The following is a 19,567-nucleotide window of genomic DNA, read 5'->3' on the forward strand; positions in this document are numbered from 1 at the left end:
GAGATGTCTTAGGTGGATCTTGGATCAGGTCTCATGTGTCATTCTCAAGAAGGGCTCGAATCTCAAAATCCATAGCATCTTTCTAGTGTGGTTCTGCTACAGCCTGTTGGTAAGATCTACGAATGTCTGTGGTAGATAAAACAACAGAAAATGAGTTATGGTTTGGTGAATAATCATAACGATTAGGTGGACGAGAAAATCTAGTGGAATGACGTAAAGTGAGTTCAAGAGGAAGGTCAGGTACACTTACTAAGGTAGCTAGAGTGATCAGATCAGCAATTGGAGGTAGAGCAAAGGGGGAATGGAGACTAAAGAAGGTTGTTGCTTCCTGAAAGTTGAACTTAATAGGAAGAACATTCATCATTTCTAATGCCATTGGAAGACAAAAGGCAACTACACCCACTTCCAGAAACCAAAAGAAATTCGAACCAGAGAAGGAAGAGAAGAGTACCTTTCTGCTGATATCCAAAAAAGGCAACTACATAGTTTTGCCGAACTCAAAAGTGGATCATAACCCCTCAAAGATGAAACCAGTCCAAACCAAACCAAAGAGATTCAGTAGATCTACTCTAGGCGACACTAGATCTAAAATTTCAGGCTGATCCGATGTCTCTATAGGGAGATTTGAGAAGAAAAGTGAATCCGATGGCACAACAGTCTAGAAAACAGTTCTGTAGCTGATCCAGGAAGAGAATTAAAAAAGACACTCAAGAACTTCCAAATACTGCTAGGGAGTTCTTGAATCAGTAGTAGACAAGATGCTATGCGAAGTTCAGGTCGTGACCTGCTCTGATACCATGTCAGAGTCAGTTCGAAAGTCAAGAAAGAGAGAGAGAGAGAGAGAGAGAGAGAGAGAGAGAGAGAGAGAGAGAGAGAGAGAGAAGACAGCTGAATGGTGGGTGTGACACCTTGTGTCAGTCAACCCCCTAAAACATATATTTATATTACAAATGTAAAAGGACAAATCTACTCTTAATGTACAGGAGAAAGATAGTACAAAAAATAGATACACAACAAAGAAGAGTAAAAATACAAAAATAGCCCTATAGCTAGATTTCACAGTCACTACAACGAAATCAAAGCCTTATCAAAAGGCCCTGTTCTTAACAAATTAACGAGGGTTCATCGCTTTACGCCAAAGTTTGGGTGCATAGAGGCTAAAATTAATGCATATAGATGGTCTCACAAACATAAATAAATTCTTTAGAGAAGCCTTATTTTTACCATCTCCTTCATGCAAATCCTAAAGAAGCATATAACCCAAAACTTGATGAGTCCTTCTGAATACTACTAATTAAATAGTGCCTAGTGCAACTCTTTGAATAATGAATAGAATGTCTTTAAAAACGGACCGGACCAGAAAAATTGGAAACCACCTAATTGGTTCCATTTTACTCCAAAATTGCTTTTTAGCCAAAAACCATTAGTTTGGTTAGCGAACTCTAACCTAAGTGGTTGAACCATCAACCTGGAGAACAGTTTTTGACTTTTTTATCTTTTTATTTTTTAATTTTATTTTGTCATTACAGGCTGTCCTTTCAAACTAGATGGTCAGACTGTTCAACTTGGGAACCAGACCCAGAAGGATTTCCTATCCGGTCTAGTTTTAAAAACCTTGATGAATAGTGTCCCACGAGGGTCCAATGAAAAAAACATAATAAAATAAAAGGTTGGGTATCTTTCCTATGGTCCAGCCTTGTCTAATAGCGCACTAACGGAGTCAGACCTCATATTGGAGTAATGCTTTGTTCTCCCTTCTATTTTTTTTTCTATTTATAAGCAGATTTAAGGTTTAATTTGGAAGTGATTATTTGAAAAAATAAGTGCTTAAAAATAAGTGTTTATTTAATAAGTACTTATCAGCATTTTGGTGAAAAACACCTATTTTAAACAGGGGTATAGAGATATTTTTAAAATGATGTGACAGGCCACGATAGGCCGAAAAAGAAATAAACAATTACAAATAAACCCAAAACTTAGGCTTTTAAGCTTATTTCCCGATAACATGAATAACTATTACTTATTTACTTATTAGTGTAATCTCGGACCAAAATAAGTACTTATTTGAATAAATATTTATTTTTAAACACTCCCAAAATCTCTTAATAGGCCTGCAACCACTCCCATTATGGGTGGAACTTGGGCACAACTCAAAAGTGAGTGCAAGTGAGATAGAATTTGTCAAGAGCACTGTCAATGTTTTGCTGTCTATATGCACTCAGACGGCATAGCCCTTTTGCTTTCATGCATAAGCTACTAGCTAAACAATAAAACAAAGGTGATGGTTAGTCATGGATTTGTCTCTACTCTCTTTTTGTGTTGTGCAGAGGCATCATTCTAGGACTGATGGAACCAGAAGAAAATAGAAAAGATCATACAAAAAAACATAATAGGATTTATGTGGTTAAACAATATAACTAAGTCAACATGCAGGAATCAACCCAAATATTTAAAGCACCAAAGTGAAACTTTCTCCCCAAAACTACACTCTCTCCAAATCAACACTTCACAAATAAATTAATAGACTTTCCCTAAAAAGCCAAAACAAGACTCCCTGACTCAAAATGTGGCTTATGTACCAAAAAACCGGAACACAAAATGTATCGTTTAGAACTCTAAAACCCTTGAAGGTATCCGGAAAGAAAGTGGCATTGCCCCTATTTAAGAAACTACCAAAACAATAAATCCACCATTATTTGTCTCTCTCTCTCAAGAACAAAGGGCACGGAGACACATTAAGCATTAATATAGTGGGTGTTTGGCACCGATGTCGTTTTTTGAGAAAATGGTGTTACGTAGGTTCTATCTCAGAGAAAATGGTGTTTTAAATAATACCCTCTTATTTAGTACCGTTTTTCCAGAAAAATATTATTCCAAATCATGTTTTGGAAATCGGGAAAGTGTGGCCTAGAGAAATGCCAAATTCAATGTTCTCTGAGAAAACGGCGCATTGCTGCCAACGGTGCAATGATTTGGCATCAATGTGGCATCATCATGGACGTTGGATATGAGATTGGATCTACTGTTCACATAGGGCCCCTCGCACTTACATCTTACCATGCATTGGAAACATCACCTGAACTTATAAGTTACTAGGAGGGACCCGTGCGATGCACGAGAAATGAAAGATTTAATAATTTTAATTTTCATTCAATGTTGATTTATAAAAAATAATTATTGTTAATTGAGTATGAACAAATATATTTTAATAAACTTAGTTTTATTAATAATTTGTCGTAATTTTAATGATTTGTATTCTTTTTATTATTTTTAAATGAATTTTTGATTAATTTTAAATAAATAAAAATAATTATAAAAGCTAACATTTATATTAATTTCACTAATAATTAACAATTATATAGGAACGGCAATGGGGTGGGTTCAGGGCAGGCCACCCCATCCCTTTCCTTGCCCCATAGTCAAGACACTCTACCCCATCCCGGCCCCATCCCCAATGTCACGTGGGTTCAGGGCAAAGTCACCACTCCTCAATATCGGGCGAATTCAGGGGCAAGGCAGCACACTTCTCATCAAGGATGGAGAATCCTCGAATTTCCCTACCCCATCCCCAGTATTGGGCGGGTTCATTTTCTAACATTATAATATTTTGTTCCCCCATTTTATTTGGTTACTGATGGAGGATGATTTGACCTGACCTTTGAAATGATGACATGTGGACCTGACTCAACACGGGCAACAACTCAGCATCATAGCCTGATCATGGCTAAGTAACGAGCCCATAGAGCAGCTCGCTATATCATAGTTTGCTGTAAGAGGAGCTCGCTACAACACAAGCTCTGGGTCCCCCCGAGCTCCTCCAAAGGGGATACTCCAAGATTGCTTCAGCTCGCTCGCTAGGGAAACCAACTCGCTCCGGCCCTTAAGCGAATAAGTCACCCCAGATAACAGCCTTAGTAAGGGTAACCCCGAAGTATGCCTAAGCTCGCTACTAAGTAGCTCGCAAATGAGCAGCACAAACATTTCTCAGGAAGCTTCTACCTGACAAACTGTACCGATCAGATTGCGCCACGTCTCTTGACTGACGGTGCAGTCCTTCTCCTTTCGATAGTTTGCACTCACGTCTCTCAGCAGGCAGAGGCGTCCCTACCCCTTTAAGATGTGTCGCTCATCCGAGCAAGAGGTACGTTGCAACGATCACCTGCGTTGTCCTGGCAGGTAACGACTGTGGCAGGGGCCTAGTGGCGGTTACGCCCGATTTGACAATAACTCCCCTATAAAAGCCCTTGAGGCAAGGAAGAAGGGGATTTCTCTCATACTTTTGAATACTTCTGCACTCTCATATTCTCCACCTAAGTCTTTACTTGCTCGCGAGCTAATCTCTCGAGCACAATGATAAAGTGCGACCTACACTCTTAGCTTTCGCACTCTTCTTTCTCCTTCCACAACATTCTGACTTAAGCTTCGAAGTATTCCCACCGGGTAAATCCCCGGGAATCCTTATTTTCCATCTTCTCAGGTGTCGTCCGTTGTCAACAAGGATCCGGTCAGCAGCCAGCTAGGAGTGCCCGGATCGTACGCCGTCTGTGGGAAACGCTTCTAAAGCCTCCCTCCAAGCTTTACAACACTTTTCTCCCAAAAACTTAGCATTCTTCATGGCTTCTTCCAGCAATGTCGGACATGGCAACAACTAGAATGCTAGTGGGGAGCAGCCCCAGCTTCCTACTGTCTGCATTAGACAGTTTACCGTCCCCCTCACCGTGGACAGAGTCCCCAGTCTGAATGTGCCTCTTACAGTGGCACCTGCCATTGCTCCTCTCCCTTCTACTGTAGGAGCAACCTTTACTGAACCCTCGGTTGTGCCCCCAACGGCCAACCTGAACCAACTGGAGGACTTAGTGCAATACATCCGGGCCATGCAGGCTCAAATGTAACAGTTCCAATAGTTCCAACTCTAGCAACAACAGGTGCGACACCAGGTTTCCCAGTACCAGTACCAGTACCAGTAACAGTTTCCCTCTCTGCCTCAGGCCTAGATGTTGCTTCCACCTCGGCACCCACCGGCGAAGCAGGCCAAACCAACCCGCTAGAGTGAGCGGCCTCATCGAGAAGAAGCCTCCCAGGTCCAAGATCCAGCCAAGAGTTGCGCCTCTTCCCATGGCAAGAAAGAGAGGTCGGCTGCCATCTTGGCACCCGTCTCATAGCCTGTGGGCAGGTCAGGGGCCTCTCACCCAACAAAGCCCATGTCGCCACAACCTTCACACTTCGAGCTCCCGTTAGCAGACAACCCGTTCGAGGTCCTAGCAGCGGGCTACAGATAGGGCCCTTCGGTCCAGAGTCATCACCAGCAGTCCAAGCCTATTGAGCTCGGTAACATTGAGGCATCGAGCACCAACGCTGAACCGGCAAAGCAACAGCGAAGGCACTGGCGAGCTCGCCAAACTACTTCTAGGGCTTCTCCCGAGCTCAAAGGAAAGGAGGAGATGTGCTCGGGCCACTCCCTCCTCTCGGTTTCTTCCCCGTTATCTCCAAAACTCCTTGTTGTCCCCATGCCAAAGGATTTCAAGCTCCCTCCTCTAGACAAGTATGATGGGTCTTTCAATCCAAATGACCATGTGGACACCTTCCAGTCCCAGATGCAACTGGCATGGGCTAGCGAGTCCTGCATGTGTGTGGCCTTTTCCACTACTTTCAAAGGAGTGGCCCGCACCTGGTACTGGAACCTCGCACCAAGATCAATAAGAAGTTGGGTGCAATTCATGCAAGTCTTCACTTCCTACTTCGTCACCAGCAAGAGATGCCCGCGAACTCAGGAAAGCCTCCTCGGCATAGTGCAAAAGGAAGGGGATTCCATCCGGAGCTACATCAAGCAGTTCAATGACGCTTACTAGCAGATACCCGACCTAGATCCCACGGTACGCCTCATAGCAGCCAAGCGAGGTATCACCCATAAGGAGTTCAAGTGGCACGTAGTGGTAAACCAACCCAAAACCGTAACCGAGTTCCTTAAGCTCGCAGATAGGTTTATTGGGACTGAGGAGGAGATCAACCAGAAGGGCGAACAGGCCCCAGAAAAAAGAAAGAGGGAACCAGAACCTCTGTCTCAGGGAGACAGCAGGAAGAAAAAGGACATAGCTCGGGGGTCGAGGCCAATCCAACCCTCCCGAGCCCCAGCAGCAGACAAGGACTACACACCCCTCATACAAAATGGGTTGAGATCCTCATGGCGATCAAGGACGCCCCCTATGTGAAGTGGCCACCTCAGTTGAAGGCCGGCCCTAGCACCTGGAATAAAAATTTGTATTGTAGTTTTCATAAAGATCATGATCATAGTACCGAGAGTTGTAAAAACCTCTGTGATGAGATAGAAGAACTCATCCATCATGGATATTTACGAAATATTGTACAAAATAATAATAGTAATAATAATAATGATAATAAAGCAGGTAGACAGGGGGAGCAAGGAAGAGACGCCCCCGAATCTAGCCAACAAGCGGAGCAACCGCAGAAGCAGCCCCCCGAAGAGAGACCAGTTCAGGGGATCATCCACGTCATAGTCGGAGGATCGATTGTGGCGAGTTGCACTTCAGCAGCAGCTCGCGCGTTAGCTCATGAATCCAGCAGGGAAGAGCAGAACCTCCAAAACGGCCAAGGACAGAAGACCCCATCTTCTTCACAGAGGATGATGGGCACAGGGTCCACTACCCCCATGATGACCCACTCATCATAAAGATGAGGGTCAACGACTTCGAAGTCAAGCGAGTCCTCGTTGATTCAGGCAATTCGGTGGATATCCTCTTCAAAGAGAACTTCGACAAAGTCCAACTTCAGGAGAGCGACCTAAAGCCCACAAACACTCCCCTGGGAAGAGTAACAGTACCTGTGGAAGTTGGTACATGGCCTAGCATTGTAAGGCTCAACCACCACTTCTTGGTAGTCGCAACCACCTCCCCATACAACGCCATAGTAGGTCGGCCGATTACCCATGCCTTATGGGTTGTGGTGTCCACCTACTACTTGGCCATGAAGTTCCCCACGGGCTTCGGCATCGGGGTAGCGCGGGGTGACCGGCTTGAGTCCCGCAAGTGCTATGTTGTCGTGCTCAAGGGAAAAGGTAAGGTGGCCGACGGCCTCGAGCTGGAGTGACCTACGGAGCAATGCGAGGAACGAGTTGCGCCCACAGAGGAAACTCTCTCCATTCCAATCTCGGTAGAGGACCCTACCCGAATGCTTCAAATCGGCGCTTCCATCGAGGAACCCCTGCAGTCCAAACTAGTACGATTTTTACTTAAGAATTTAGATGTTTTTGCTTGGTCCACGGCAGAAATGCCCGGTATAGACCCCGGTATTGTAACTCATAATCTTAATATTGATCCTGTAGTTAGGCCTATTAAGCAAAAGAAACGCAACCTAGCCCCAAAGTGGTGGAGGGCAGTCGACGAGGAGGTCAGGAAGCTCCTTGCAGCCGATTTTATCAGGGAAGTCCATTACCCGAGCTGGGTGGCCAACCCCATTCTAGTGAAAAAGACTAATGATAAATGGCGCATGTGCATCGACTACACCAACCTGAATCGAGCTTGCCCAAAGGACTGCTTCTCACTCCCCAGGATTGACCGCCTAGTGGACACGACCTCGGGGCATGAGTTGCTGAGCTTTCTAGATGCCTACTCAGGCTACAATCAAATCAGGATGGACCCAGCAGACGAGGAGAAAACTACCTTCATAACCGAGCTCGGCCTGTACTGTTACAAGGTCATGCCCTTCGGGTTAAAAAATGTCAAGGCAACCTTCCAAAGACTTATAAATAAACTGTTTGAGCCATTAATTGGCCAAAAAGTGGAGTGTTATGTAGATGACATGGTCGTCAAAACCCAACTTTCTTGTGATTTAATACAAGGCTTGAACTTAGCTTTTGAAATTCTACATAAATTCAGTATGAAGTTGAACCTGAATAAGTGTGTCTTTGGAGTCGCTTTGGGTAAATTCTTAGGGTATATTGTGAACCGACACGGCATTGAGGCCAACCTGGACAAGATAAAGGCCATCTTAGATATGAGACCACCTTGGAAAGTGAAGGAGGTTCAGAGGTTGAACGATAGGATAGCCGCTCTGAGCCGCTTCTTTAAGGCAATGAAAAGCAAAGGGTTCGAATTGACCCAAGATTGTCAGCTCGCGTTTGATGAGCTCAAAAGGTACCTCACCAGTATTCCGGTTTTAACCCAGCCCGAAGAGGGCGACGTTTTAGAGCTGTACCTCTCGGCCAGTGATGAAGTGGTCAGCTCGGTACTAATAAAGGAAGTAGATCGAGTTCAGTGGCCTATCTACTACGTTAGTAAAGTGTTGCAGGGAGCAGAGACAAGATATCCAGAGATAGAAAAATTGGCCTACGCACTAGTTATCATGGCCCAAAAGCTCTGCCCATACTTCCAAGCTCATACTGTTGTCGTCCTCACCAACAAACCTCTGAGGAAAGTCTTACTCAAGCCCGAGGTCTCCGGTCGACTGATGAAGTGGTATGTTGAACTCAGCGAGTACGATCTCCAATATAAGTCACGAACTGCTATCAAAGCCCAAGCCTTAGCAGATTTTGTTGCAGAATGCACTTTCGTCTCCGAAGTCCCCAGGCCAGTTGAGCACGAGGCCCCCAGCTCGGGCAACCTGAAGCTCCCAGGCCGGTCGAGCCTGAGCACCATGAGGTTGCAACCAGTATGGCATCTCTCCTAGTTAGGCCGATCGCAAACTGGGATGAGGAGCCCTAGATCCTTCACGTAGATGGCTCCTCGAACCAGTAGGGCAGTGGAGCCGGAATAGTCCTGCAAGGCCCAAGCGGCACAAAGTTGGAGTATGCACTACGCTTCGAGTTCGCGGCATCCAACAATGAAGCAGAGTACGAAGCGTTGATAGCCGGGCTAGCTCTAGCCAAAGATATGAAATCCAAACACATTATCATCTGTAGTGACTATCTGCTCATGGTCAATCAGGTCACAGGAGAATACGAATCTCACAAACTGACCATGATTGCTTACTTAGCCAAAGTACAGGAGGCCCTGCTCAACTTCCAGTCATACTTCATCATGCAAATCCCAAGGTCGGAGAATGTTGAGGCCAACGCCCTAACCCGGTTGGGCAGCACCAGTGATAACACCATGAGGACCATGTACATAGAGGACCTGCCTCAGCCTAGCATTCTCGGGGGGGGGGGGGAGGTCACTCCCGTCGTTCAAGCAGAGCTGAGCTAGATCGACCCACTTGCGAGCTTCCTACTACACGGGACCCTCCCTGTGGACCGCAATGCCGCCAGAAGGATAGAGCGTTGGGTGACTAAATACGTTATAATAGACGAACAACTATACCGAAGATCCTACACACTCCCCTACCTGCATTGCCTACGACCTTCCGAAGCGAAGCTTGTACTCTGCGACACTCATGAAGGCCTGTGTGGAGGACACTTGGGGGGCATTGCCCTCGCCCAAAAAACACTACGACAAGGGTACTACTGGCCAACAATTAAAGCAAACGCCACCGAACTCGTCAAGAAATGTGACAAGTGCCTGAAGCACACCAACATCCATCATCAGCCCGCTGTCGACTTCAAATACCTCACCAGCCCGTGGCCTTTTGCACAGTGGGGTATCGACATACTAGAGTCGTTCCCACCAGCAATAGGCCAGAGGAAGTTCCTAGTGGTAGCAGTGGATTATTTCACCAAGTGGGTAGAAGTTGAACCTCATGTAACAATTACAGCCCAAAACGTCTAGAACTTATTTTGGAAGAACATAGTGTGTCGCTTTGGTTTACCTCGGGTGCTAATCTCTGACAATGGCAAGCAGTTCGAGGACATAAAATTCCAGATCTGGTGCCAAGACGTGGGGATACAACAGAACTTCACTTCAGACCCACACCCTCAAGCGAACAGTCAAGCAGAGGTTACGAACAGAGCTATTCTTTGCGGACTAAAAGCGTGCCTAGGTCGAGCTAAAGGACTATGGGCAGACGAGCTACCCAACATTTTATGGGCCTACCGAACCACAGAGAAGACCGCCACAGGAGAAACTCCCTTCAACCTCACCTATGGCACCGAAGCAGTCATCCCAGTTGAAATCGAGATTCCTCGTTACGACTAGAAGTCAACGACGTTAAGGAAAATGAAGACGACCTACGTACCAACCTCGACCTACTGGACGAAGTAATGGACCTCTCATATATTAGGACTGCAACTTACCAACAAAGAGTAGCCCAATACTATAACGCCAGGGTCAAGAAGCAGAACCTCCGCGTTGGCGACCTGGTCCTTCGGAAAGTTATGGTACCTGAGCCCGGCGTTGGCAAGCTCGGACCGAATTGGGAAGGACCTTACCGAGTGAAACGAGTTCTCGGGGAAGGAACATATGAGCTCGAGACCCTCAAAGGGAAACAAGTACCTCGGGCATGGAATATTGTCAACTTAAGGCACTACTGAGTAGACCATGAGTCACTCTCAGAGCTTAAGGGCCAAAATGCCTAGCTAACATGACCTCGGCGCGATGAGACCCAATCACCTCTATGGCATGGGCGAACTACTGAGTAGACCATGAGTCACTCCTAGAGCCTAAGGGCAAAAATGCCAAGCCAACACGACCTCGGCACAACAAGACCCAACCGCCTCCACGGCATGGGAAAACTTTAAGGGCAGACTATGTCACCCCCTCAGCCTAAGGGCTAAAACACCAAACTAACAAAGACCTCAGCATCAGGAAAGACTTAGCCGCTTCAGTAACGAAGGCAAAGTATGGAATATTAGAGGCGTAGTCAGCTCGGGTTTAAACCCCACGGAGCATGGCTCGTCTCGACACATTGGCTAAACCAAAGTATAGACAACGAACGTGTAGTTCGAGCATACATTGTGACCACTCTGTGGCATACTATAGAGATGCCTTAAGCATAATTGCCAAAAGGTCTTATTTTAGGCATATAGCCCTAACAGCTCGAAGTGATGAGATCGCTTTATCAAAAATAAAAAGAGCACACCTTACTTGCAAGAAAAGAGAAATTTCATTACTATTTCAATAAAAAAAAACAAGCAAACAACAAAATAGCAACCGAGCTAAAAAGCTCAAAGAAGTCTAATAGAAAATAAAAGGGCACAACCGCCCAACAAAAGATCCTTTCAAGACCGGGTTTATGGCACCCAAGAGCCACCAGAAGTCAAAGCAGATGATCAAGTGCCGCCGAAGCCTCAGGGATCCGCCTCCTCGTCCTCATCCTCCGGAGAGTCAGGCTCCTCTTCCTCTGCCTGGTCTACCATCTCGAGAGACAGGCCCTTCATAGTGATGCCGTCGAGGTTGAGCCTAGAGATTTTCTTCCGAACCAACCATCAACAGAGCTTGAACCGGAGCAATATGAACTTGAGTCATACTCTACCTAGAGGTCATGATATTCCTGGAAGTCTTTGAAGTCCCAGATCGCCTTCTCTCGCTTGGCCTCCACCATGTTGTTGAAGTTCCGAGTTCAGTTTAAAAGAGTGGACTCCAAGTCCCGAACCTGTTGGCGAAGGAGCTCCATCTCCGCTGCCACCCTTGATGACTCTTCCCTGTAGTGCGTGCTCTCTTCAGAAAGCCTGACAATCTGTGCCTCTTGGTCTCGGATGTGCAGCTCCTAGGACTTTCTCCCCTTGCAAGTGTGGAGGAGCTCGCCCCGAGTCCGGTCGAGCTCGCCCTGGAGCTTCTGAATGTTGACTTTCTGGTTATGAGCGTCGCAGAAGTGGACATGCGTCTGGAGGGCCATGGCGTGTATGGTGGTGTTTACCTGCCAACAAGAGACTAGAGTCAAAGGACAACAAAGAAGGAAGGAAAGACGAAGGAGAAGTGAAGGACCACTTACCACCATACAGTGAGAGGCGACAAGATCCCCAGGCTCCATTGCCCCCGACTTAGAAACTCTTCGTTGCAGATCGCTCTCTGGCTCCTCAGATGAGCCACAACGAAGTCATTTATGCCCTCCCAGTTCCCCACTGGGAGCCGCAGATAGGGAAACAACCGAGAAGGACCCGGGGGGACTACCCCTTGCTACGGGAACTCACCCTCCTTGAGGCTGGCCCCGTTGGCACCTCCTTCGGATGGGGGTGGCGGAACTTCGGGCGGCAGAGAGGTGAAGCCTGGCTCAGCAGACCCAAACTCGGTACCCCCAGAGGGGGGAGTCTGGTCAGGGCGCGACCTCTTCACTTTGTGCCTTTGGTTGCTTGAAAGAAGACGTCGTGAGTCAACACCAGACATGATGGCTGCCAAGAAGAAACCATAAGGTATTAGTTCGGTAAGAACAAAGTATACGAATATACACAATATTGTGACAAGGTACTACGCAACCTAAAGAGGCAACCTACCTGGGCTCAGGCCGGCCTACACGAGCTTCTCCTCGGTCAAGTAGTCTGAACAGATGAAGCCTACTGATGCCCAGGACAACATCATTTTTTGAGTTTCAGAATCCAGCTCAACCCCAGAGTCCTGGATGGTGCCCCTCCAAGAAGTAGGGAAGGGCCACCCCTCGAGGTTGCAGACCAAAAAATAATCCCGCTTCTAGGCGGGAATTTTATTCGGCAGCTTGTGTAAGAGCTTGTAGCCACGGTGGGGGGAGAGGTAGTAAAGATGCCTCTCTGGTGGAGCCTCGGGGGTGACATTCTTTATACAGAGAATAGCAGAAAATATGTCAAGGTCCAAAGGAAGACAATATTCATAGCACAAGGATATAGTCCCAACCATGTTCCAAATGGCATTGGGATGAAGCTGATCGATAGTAACGTTAAAATGGTTTAGCACCTCCTCTATCAAGGGGTGTAGGGGGAGACACAGGCCAGCCTCGAGCTGCTCTTGGTAGATGACTATCTCATTGGGGTCGTGCTCCCACAGAAAGTTACCGGTGGGAAGGCAGTAGACAAGGTCCCCAGGGAGGTGAAAATAGCTTATTAGAGACCTAAGTCTCCCCGCTGTCATAGAGGAAGGGCCAAAAGTATTAGGTTCCCTTCCCCGGGAAGTGGAGGCTCCGCCACAGAAGGTTTGCCGAGCCCTGGGACATGTTCCTAAGCTTCCCCCGAGCCCGGGGGAGCATCATCATTCTGGCCACCGCCCCGATGGTGAGTATGGTGCGGGTACCCAGACATGGTTGACAATAATCGAGACTCACCAGAAAAGACGGGACAAAGTAAACTGAGGAACTCAAGTAGACTTGACAGATGCGCGAACTCAGAATCCGAAGACAGCAAAATGGCATGAGGGAAAGTGAGACCCAGAGGGCCCTCCTATTTATAGTCTCTACGCCTCCGAATCAACGGCCCGGATTAAGGCAGATCTGACGGTTCGTAGGTGTGCTGACCGCACGCCTTTTGAAACCGAAAAGCAATTGGTTGCACGTCTCCCATGATTGAGGTAACGACAACTGCACGACATCCGGAGTTAAGAGCCACCTCAGCACATTTTAGGAATACGAAAGGTCAGAAAATCTCCCGATTCCCGTGAACGCATTTAATATGAGCAGTCAATCAAGTTTGAATTTTGGTCAAATTAGTCCATCATACTTCATGAACTCCTTGCGCTAAGGCAACACTCTTAGCTCGAGGAGTGTGGGGCAATTGATGGAGGATGATTTGACCCGACCTTTGAAATGATGACACATGAACCTGACTCAACACAGGCAACAATTCAGCATCATAGCCTGATCATGGCTAAGTAACGAGCCCATAGAGCAGCTCGCTATATCATAGTTCATTGTAAGAGGAGCTCACTGCAACACAAGCTCCGGGTCCCCTCGAGCCACCTCGAAGGGGATACTCCAAGATTGCTTCAGCTCGCTCCAGCCCTTAAGCGAATAAGTCACCCCAGAGAACAACCTTAGTAAGGGTAACCCCGAAGTAGTCCTAAGCTCGCTACAAAGTAGCTCGCGAATGAGCAGCACAAACGTTTCTCAGGAAGCTTCTACCTGACAAATCATACCGATCAAACTACGCCACGTCTCTTGACTGACGGCGCAGTCCCTGTCCTTTCGACAGTCTGCACCCACGTCTCTCAGCAGGCAGAGGCGTGCCTGCCCCTTTAAGATTCGTCACTCATCCGAGCAAGAGGTACGTTGCAACGATCACCTGCGCAGTCCTGGCAGGTAACAACTGCGGTAGGGGCCCAGTGGTAGTTACGCCTGATTTGACAATAACTCCCCTATAAAAGCCCCTGAGGCAAGGGAGAAGGGGATTCCTCTCAGACTTTTGAATACTTCCGCACTCTCATATTCTCAACCTGAGTCTTTACTTGCTTGTGAGCTATCTCTCGAGCATAGTGATAAAGCGCGACCTACACTCTTAGCTTTCGCACTCTTCTTTCTCCTTCCACAACGTTCTAACTTAAGCTTCAGAGTATTCCCACCGGGTAAATCCCTAGGAATCCTTCTTTTCCATCTTCTCAGGTGTTGTCCGTTGTCAACAAGGAGCCAGTCAGCAGCCAGCTAGGAGTGCCCAGATCGTGCCGCATCAGTTACTAATTATAATAATAACAATAACTAAAATTTTATACTTTTTGGTAATTGTTAAATATAATTCTCAATTTTATAACATTAGTTAAAGAGTTTTCAATTTCTATAAAATGTTGTTAATGAGTTAATTAATAACGATATTTATTAATTTTTGGTAATTTACTTAACGTACTAATAAGAATATTTAATTTTTGATAATTTATTAACCATATTTATTAACTTTTGGTAATAACACTATTTAATACTCATTGAATATGGGTGGGATTAAATATTAATATGAATATTTTAAATGAGGGAGAATGGATATAGATTGGGGGGATGCATTTTAGAAATTGATTAGGGCAAGAGTGGGGCAACATGATACTTTCCTATTGGTTTAAATGAGATACCTTAGGAGAGAGATTATAAGAATATTTTTAGATAGTTGGGTGACATGACTTAACGGGAGTGGTGGAAATGGGAGAGGAGAGAAAGTCAAAGAGAATGGAGGGTGGGGATAATGGAGCAAGGAGAGGCATGGTGACGGGAACCCATATTTTGTTAAGCGAAAATTAAACAATAGACCCAAATTGATACAACCTGAGTTGGTGGGTTTTCACTAGTGGCCAATTGGTTTTGAGTGACAATCTGCGGACTTGATCAGATTGATTTGGTTGGCAAAATAGCTTGCAACTGAACTGAATCAATCATTGAACACTCCTAATTTCAACTAAATTTATAGTCTACTCTCTAATAAATAACAATACTTTAATCTCCAATAATTGAAAATAAGTTTATAATGAAAATATAATAGATATATAATAAATATACAATAATTACAAAAATATAATAAATAATGAAAATATACTAAATTAGTCAATAAATAGTGAAATCTTAAATAATAGTTTAATCTTTAATAAGTAAACTCATAAATTATAAAAAATATATAATTACTAAAAATAAATTTATAACAAAAATACAATAAAAATGATTAATTAAATTTTAAAAGTTAAATAATAGTTGTTTAATCTCTAGTAATTATTGATATATTTCTATTAAATAACAAAACTAAAAATAAATTTATAAAAAATACAATAAATACGATAAATTAAATTTCAAAAGTTAAATCATAGTTGTTTAATCTCCAATAATTATTGATATATTTCTATTAAATAAGTAAAATAAAAATACATTTGTAAATAATTATTGAAAGCATATTTATTAAAAATAGTAAATAATTACTGAAAATAAAATAAATATTAAATATAGTATATAAAAATATATAATGAATATACACTATTATTGTAAAATTATTACTAATAAATATAGTTTTGTTGATAGTTATTTTATATATTTATTAATTGATATAAGTGAAATTAGTTATTTACAATATTATTTATTTATTGAAATAATATTGTTATTTAAATTATTAAAATATTAATTATTTATTGAATTTAATAATCAATAAATTTATAATTGTACTATTATTACATAATTCGTTATTAATTTTGTAAAATATTAAATTATTATTAATAAGAATATTATGAATTCTATTATAATTATTTTTATACTTTTAAGATTTTTTTTTAATTTATTACATAATTTTGTTATTTTAACTATTTAAAATTTTGTCATGTTAAATATTTTGTTATTGAAATACTTAAATAATATGTAAAATGTTTTAAATTTTTTATTATTTAATTTTATTTATTTTAATGTTATTACATAATATTAAATATTTTGTTATATTATTTAGCCTTTTTTAATGTTTTTATTTAAGATTTTTAGTTATTGAAATATTTAAATAATGTTTTATTTTCTAATGTTAATTTTTTTATTATTTGAATAACATTTAAATTGAATAATTCATAAAATTATAATTTGAAGCAAGGAGAGGGTTGCTAACATGGAAGGACCATATATAATATAGATCATTGTTGAAAATGTTGCCGCCAACACTGATACCAAACAAAAATAGTGTTGTTTTCTGATCAGAAAATGCTTATGCGGCAGCACCGGTTCCATACAAAAAATAAGCATCGTTTTTTAAGAAAATATTGCTCACAACTCCACATGCCCCACATCGTTTTTATGAGAAAACGATACAGTGTTCCCAACACCGATGCCTAACACCTACAGAGTGAAAGGAGTTATCAACTATAACACTTTTTCAGATTTCAATCATCATCATCATCATCATCATTTAAGCTTTATCCGGAATATGGAGAAGGGAACAGATTAGCTGAACTTGATAGCTGTGTTTCGGGCTGTGGGATCAATCATAATGTCACACACCAGCTAGAGAGTGCATATGGCCCACAACTTATGACTAGCATGGGGCGTTATGACTGATCCTACAGCCTGAAACACAACTATCAAGTTCAACTAACCCGTTCTATGTTCCACCATTTCATTTTGCTCAGTCCCATATCTATTTTTCAGTCCCTCATTTTATTTTTTGTATCAAATCCAATGTAATGAAAATCATGAACCATAAGATTTGCAACAATTATAATTGAATCCACTCCTAGGTTCTTTATAATTAGGTCATTTCTATTTCTATCCTTTTTATTTGTCCTATTCATGCAATTTAACATTTGCATTTCTATCAAATTCATTTTTTTTAATATTTCTTGATTATTCAACACTCTACCCCATATATAATGTTACCATCCTTATATTATATAAAATTTTTTATTTAGCTCAAGTATCATTCTCTCTTATCAATAAGATTTAGAGCTATCAATGGGCCGTGTCTGATATGGAATAGGGTGTGCCAATCCCATTCTAATTATTAATCAGTTCTGTAAGACAGACCTAGAACCAAACCAATTATTAGTTGTGGTAATCAAGAACCTAATTATACTTGACATATATAATTAGTTATGACTATAACAACTTAAAAGTTCATTTTTTATAATATGACCTTAATAAAGATAACAATAAAATAGTAAACTATTTATATGTTGATAAAAAATGTGTTTTATTTATTTTACTTTTTTAATGATTAAATTCAATTTTTTGTAAATGTCCCTTAAATATTTAAAATAATTAAATATCAGTAAATATATAAAATTAGGCTATAGTCATAATTAAATTAATCTATACCTAACTTTTTTAGTCATTAACTAAATTAATCTAAGCCCAAATTATGGGTTTAAGACTTTGGATTAGGCTTGGATTAATCCTTATCTTGAGCCAACCGACCTAAGTTGCATGCATTGTAACATTCGTAATTGGACTAGATCAAAGTCACCAAACCAAGTGCACCATGCATGCATTATTTTTAGGTTTTTTTAACTACCTTTAGATAATATTGAAGCTAAAGGAACTATGAGGGATGGGCCACCCACATTGTGTAGCTTGATGAACCAAAAAATTAAAAATGCCAGGCTAAATTTTGATAATGTATTGGCAGTTTTTAAGATTTCTTGGCCTAGCCCAACCCGCACCTTAAGTGTAATAATATGTGTATAGGCTTACGGGATTGCATGTGTTAATTATAAAACTATGATTTTTTTACAATATAAAAATTTTATTTAATTATAGTCTAATATAATTTGTTTAATTATAGTCTAATATATATATATATATATATATATATATATATATATATATAAAATATTTTTATATCTATTAATATAAAATTTGTTATCTAAATATTATATAAATATATTTACCATATATGCATATAACTTCCAAGTTGAGCTTATTAGGGGTTATTTATTTTGGGCTCTATCCACTAAAGCCATCATTGGACTCCAAAAGTTTGATACCTAATTAGATTTCGAATCTGATTATCCCTAATAATGTGTGGGCTTCGTGCATATCTTAGCTAGACCGAACTCAAAAGAAAATAATTGCTTGAGCCTGAAAATTTATAGATCTAATTGGGTTAGGTTAAGTTATAAACGATTTGTTACTTTTAATTATTAATTTCAATTATCCTATCAATACTAATTTTTATTAGTTACTAAATAAAACCTTGGGGTGAGCATTCAGTTTATTCAGTTAAAAATCAAATTCAATAAACCAAAATTTAAAAAACTGAACTAAAAAATAGAAAATCAAAAATTTTTATTCGATTTTTGTTTATTTCGATTAAAACTGAATTTTAACTATATATACTCTATTATATATATTATAACATATAATATATATATATATATATATATATATGTATTATATTATAAAATATATATTATGAAATCAAATTTAATTATATTTATATTATATCTTACATATTATATATCATATACTACATATAATAATAAAAAGTTTGGTTAATTTGGTTAACTGAATTTCCAATTCTAATAACTAAAACCGAAAATTGATTTGACCAAAAAAAAATCAAACAAAAAAAAAAACATAAACCAAAATTTTTGATTTGGTTTTTAGTTTTAATCAAATGGTGCTCACCCCTAATAAAACCTATTAAAATTTATTATCCTATCAATAATCTATACTTGGGCTTGGTGTTGATCTGAGCTAAACCTAACTTAGAAGAAAATATTTGCTTGAGCTCAAGGCTGAGTTAAGTTATAAATGATCATCCCTAAGTAGGAGTCTTATGACATTATGCAAATGGTTTAATTTTTATTTTTCATAATCTTTTACTTTTTATATTTATTTTAATTATCCTATTAAATTATATTTTAATTTTTTCAATTTATGAACTACTAGTTAATTTTTATTAATTTCATAACTTTTAATGATTGCTAGATAAAAAACATGCTAACTTTTAATATTTTTATTAACTTTAGTAATTTTATTAATTATAGTTATTAGGCTTCAAATTATATATAAATTGCATGTTATAGGTTTCTAGACAAACCAAGACCGTTTTAATATTGCATTTATTAATAAACAAAACATTTAGGCAGATTTATTTATTTCATGTTTTCCCATTCTTTCTTTGAGCTTAACCTTAACCTTTACAAAAAAAAAAAAAAAAAAAAAAAGAAAATCCTTTTAAATTAATCAACTCTTTGTTGGAGGGTCTAACAAATCATTGCTACCAAGACAAAGATCTGAATTACAATGGAATATATCTGGAATTGATTTCTTGGTTGGTTAGTGTTGGTTTTGATTGTAAGTCTGCAGTTTTTTGTTTTTTTCTTACCTTAATGGTGTGAGGAGG

The sequence above is a fragment of the Nelumbo lutea genome, chromosome 3, assembly GCF_056320005.1.
Source record: "Nelumbo lutea isolate HS-2025 chromosome 3, American lotus-T2T, whole genome shotgun sequence".
NCBI classification, from domain to species: domain Eukaryota; kingdom Viridiplantae; phylum Streptophyta; class Magnoliopsida; order Proteales; family Nelumbonaceae; genus Nelumbo; species Nelumbo lutea.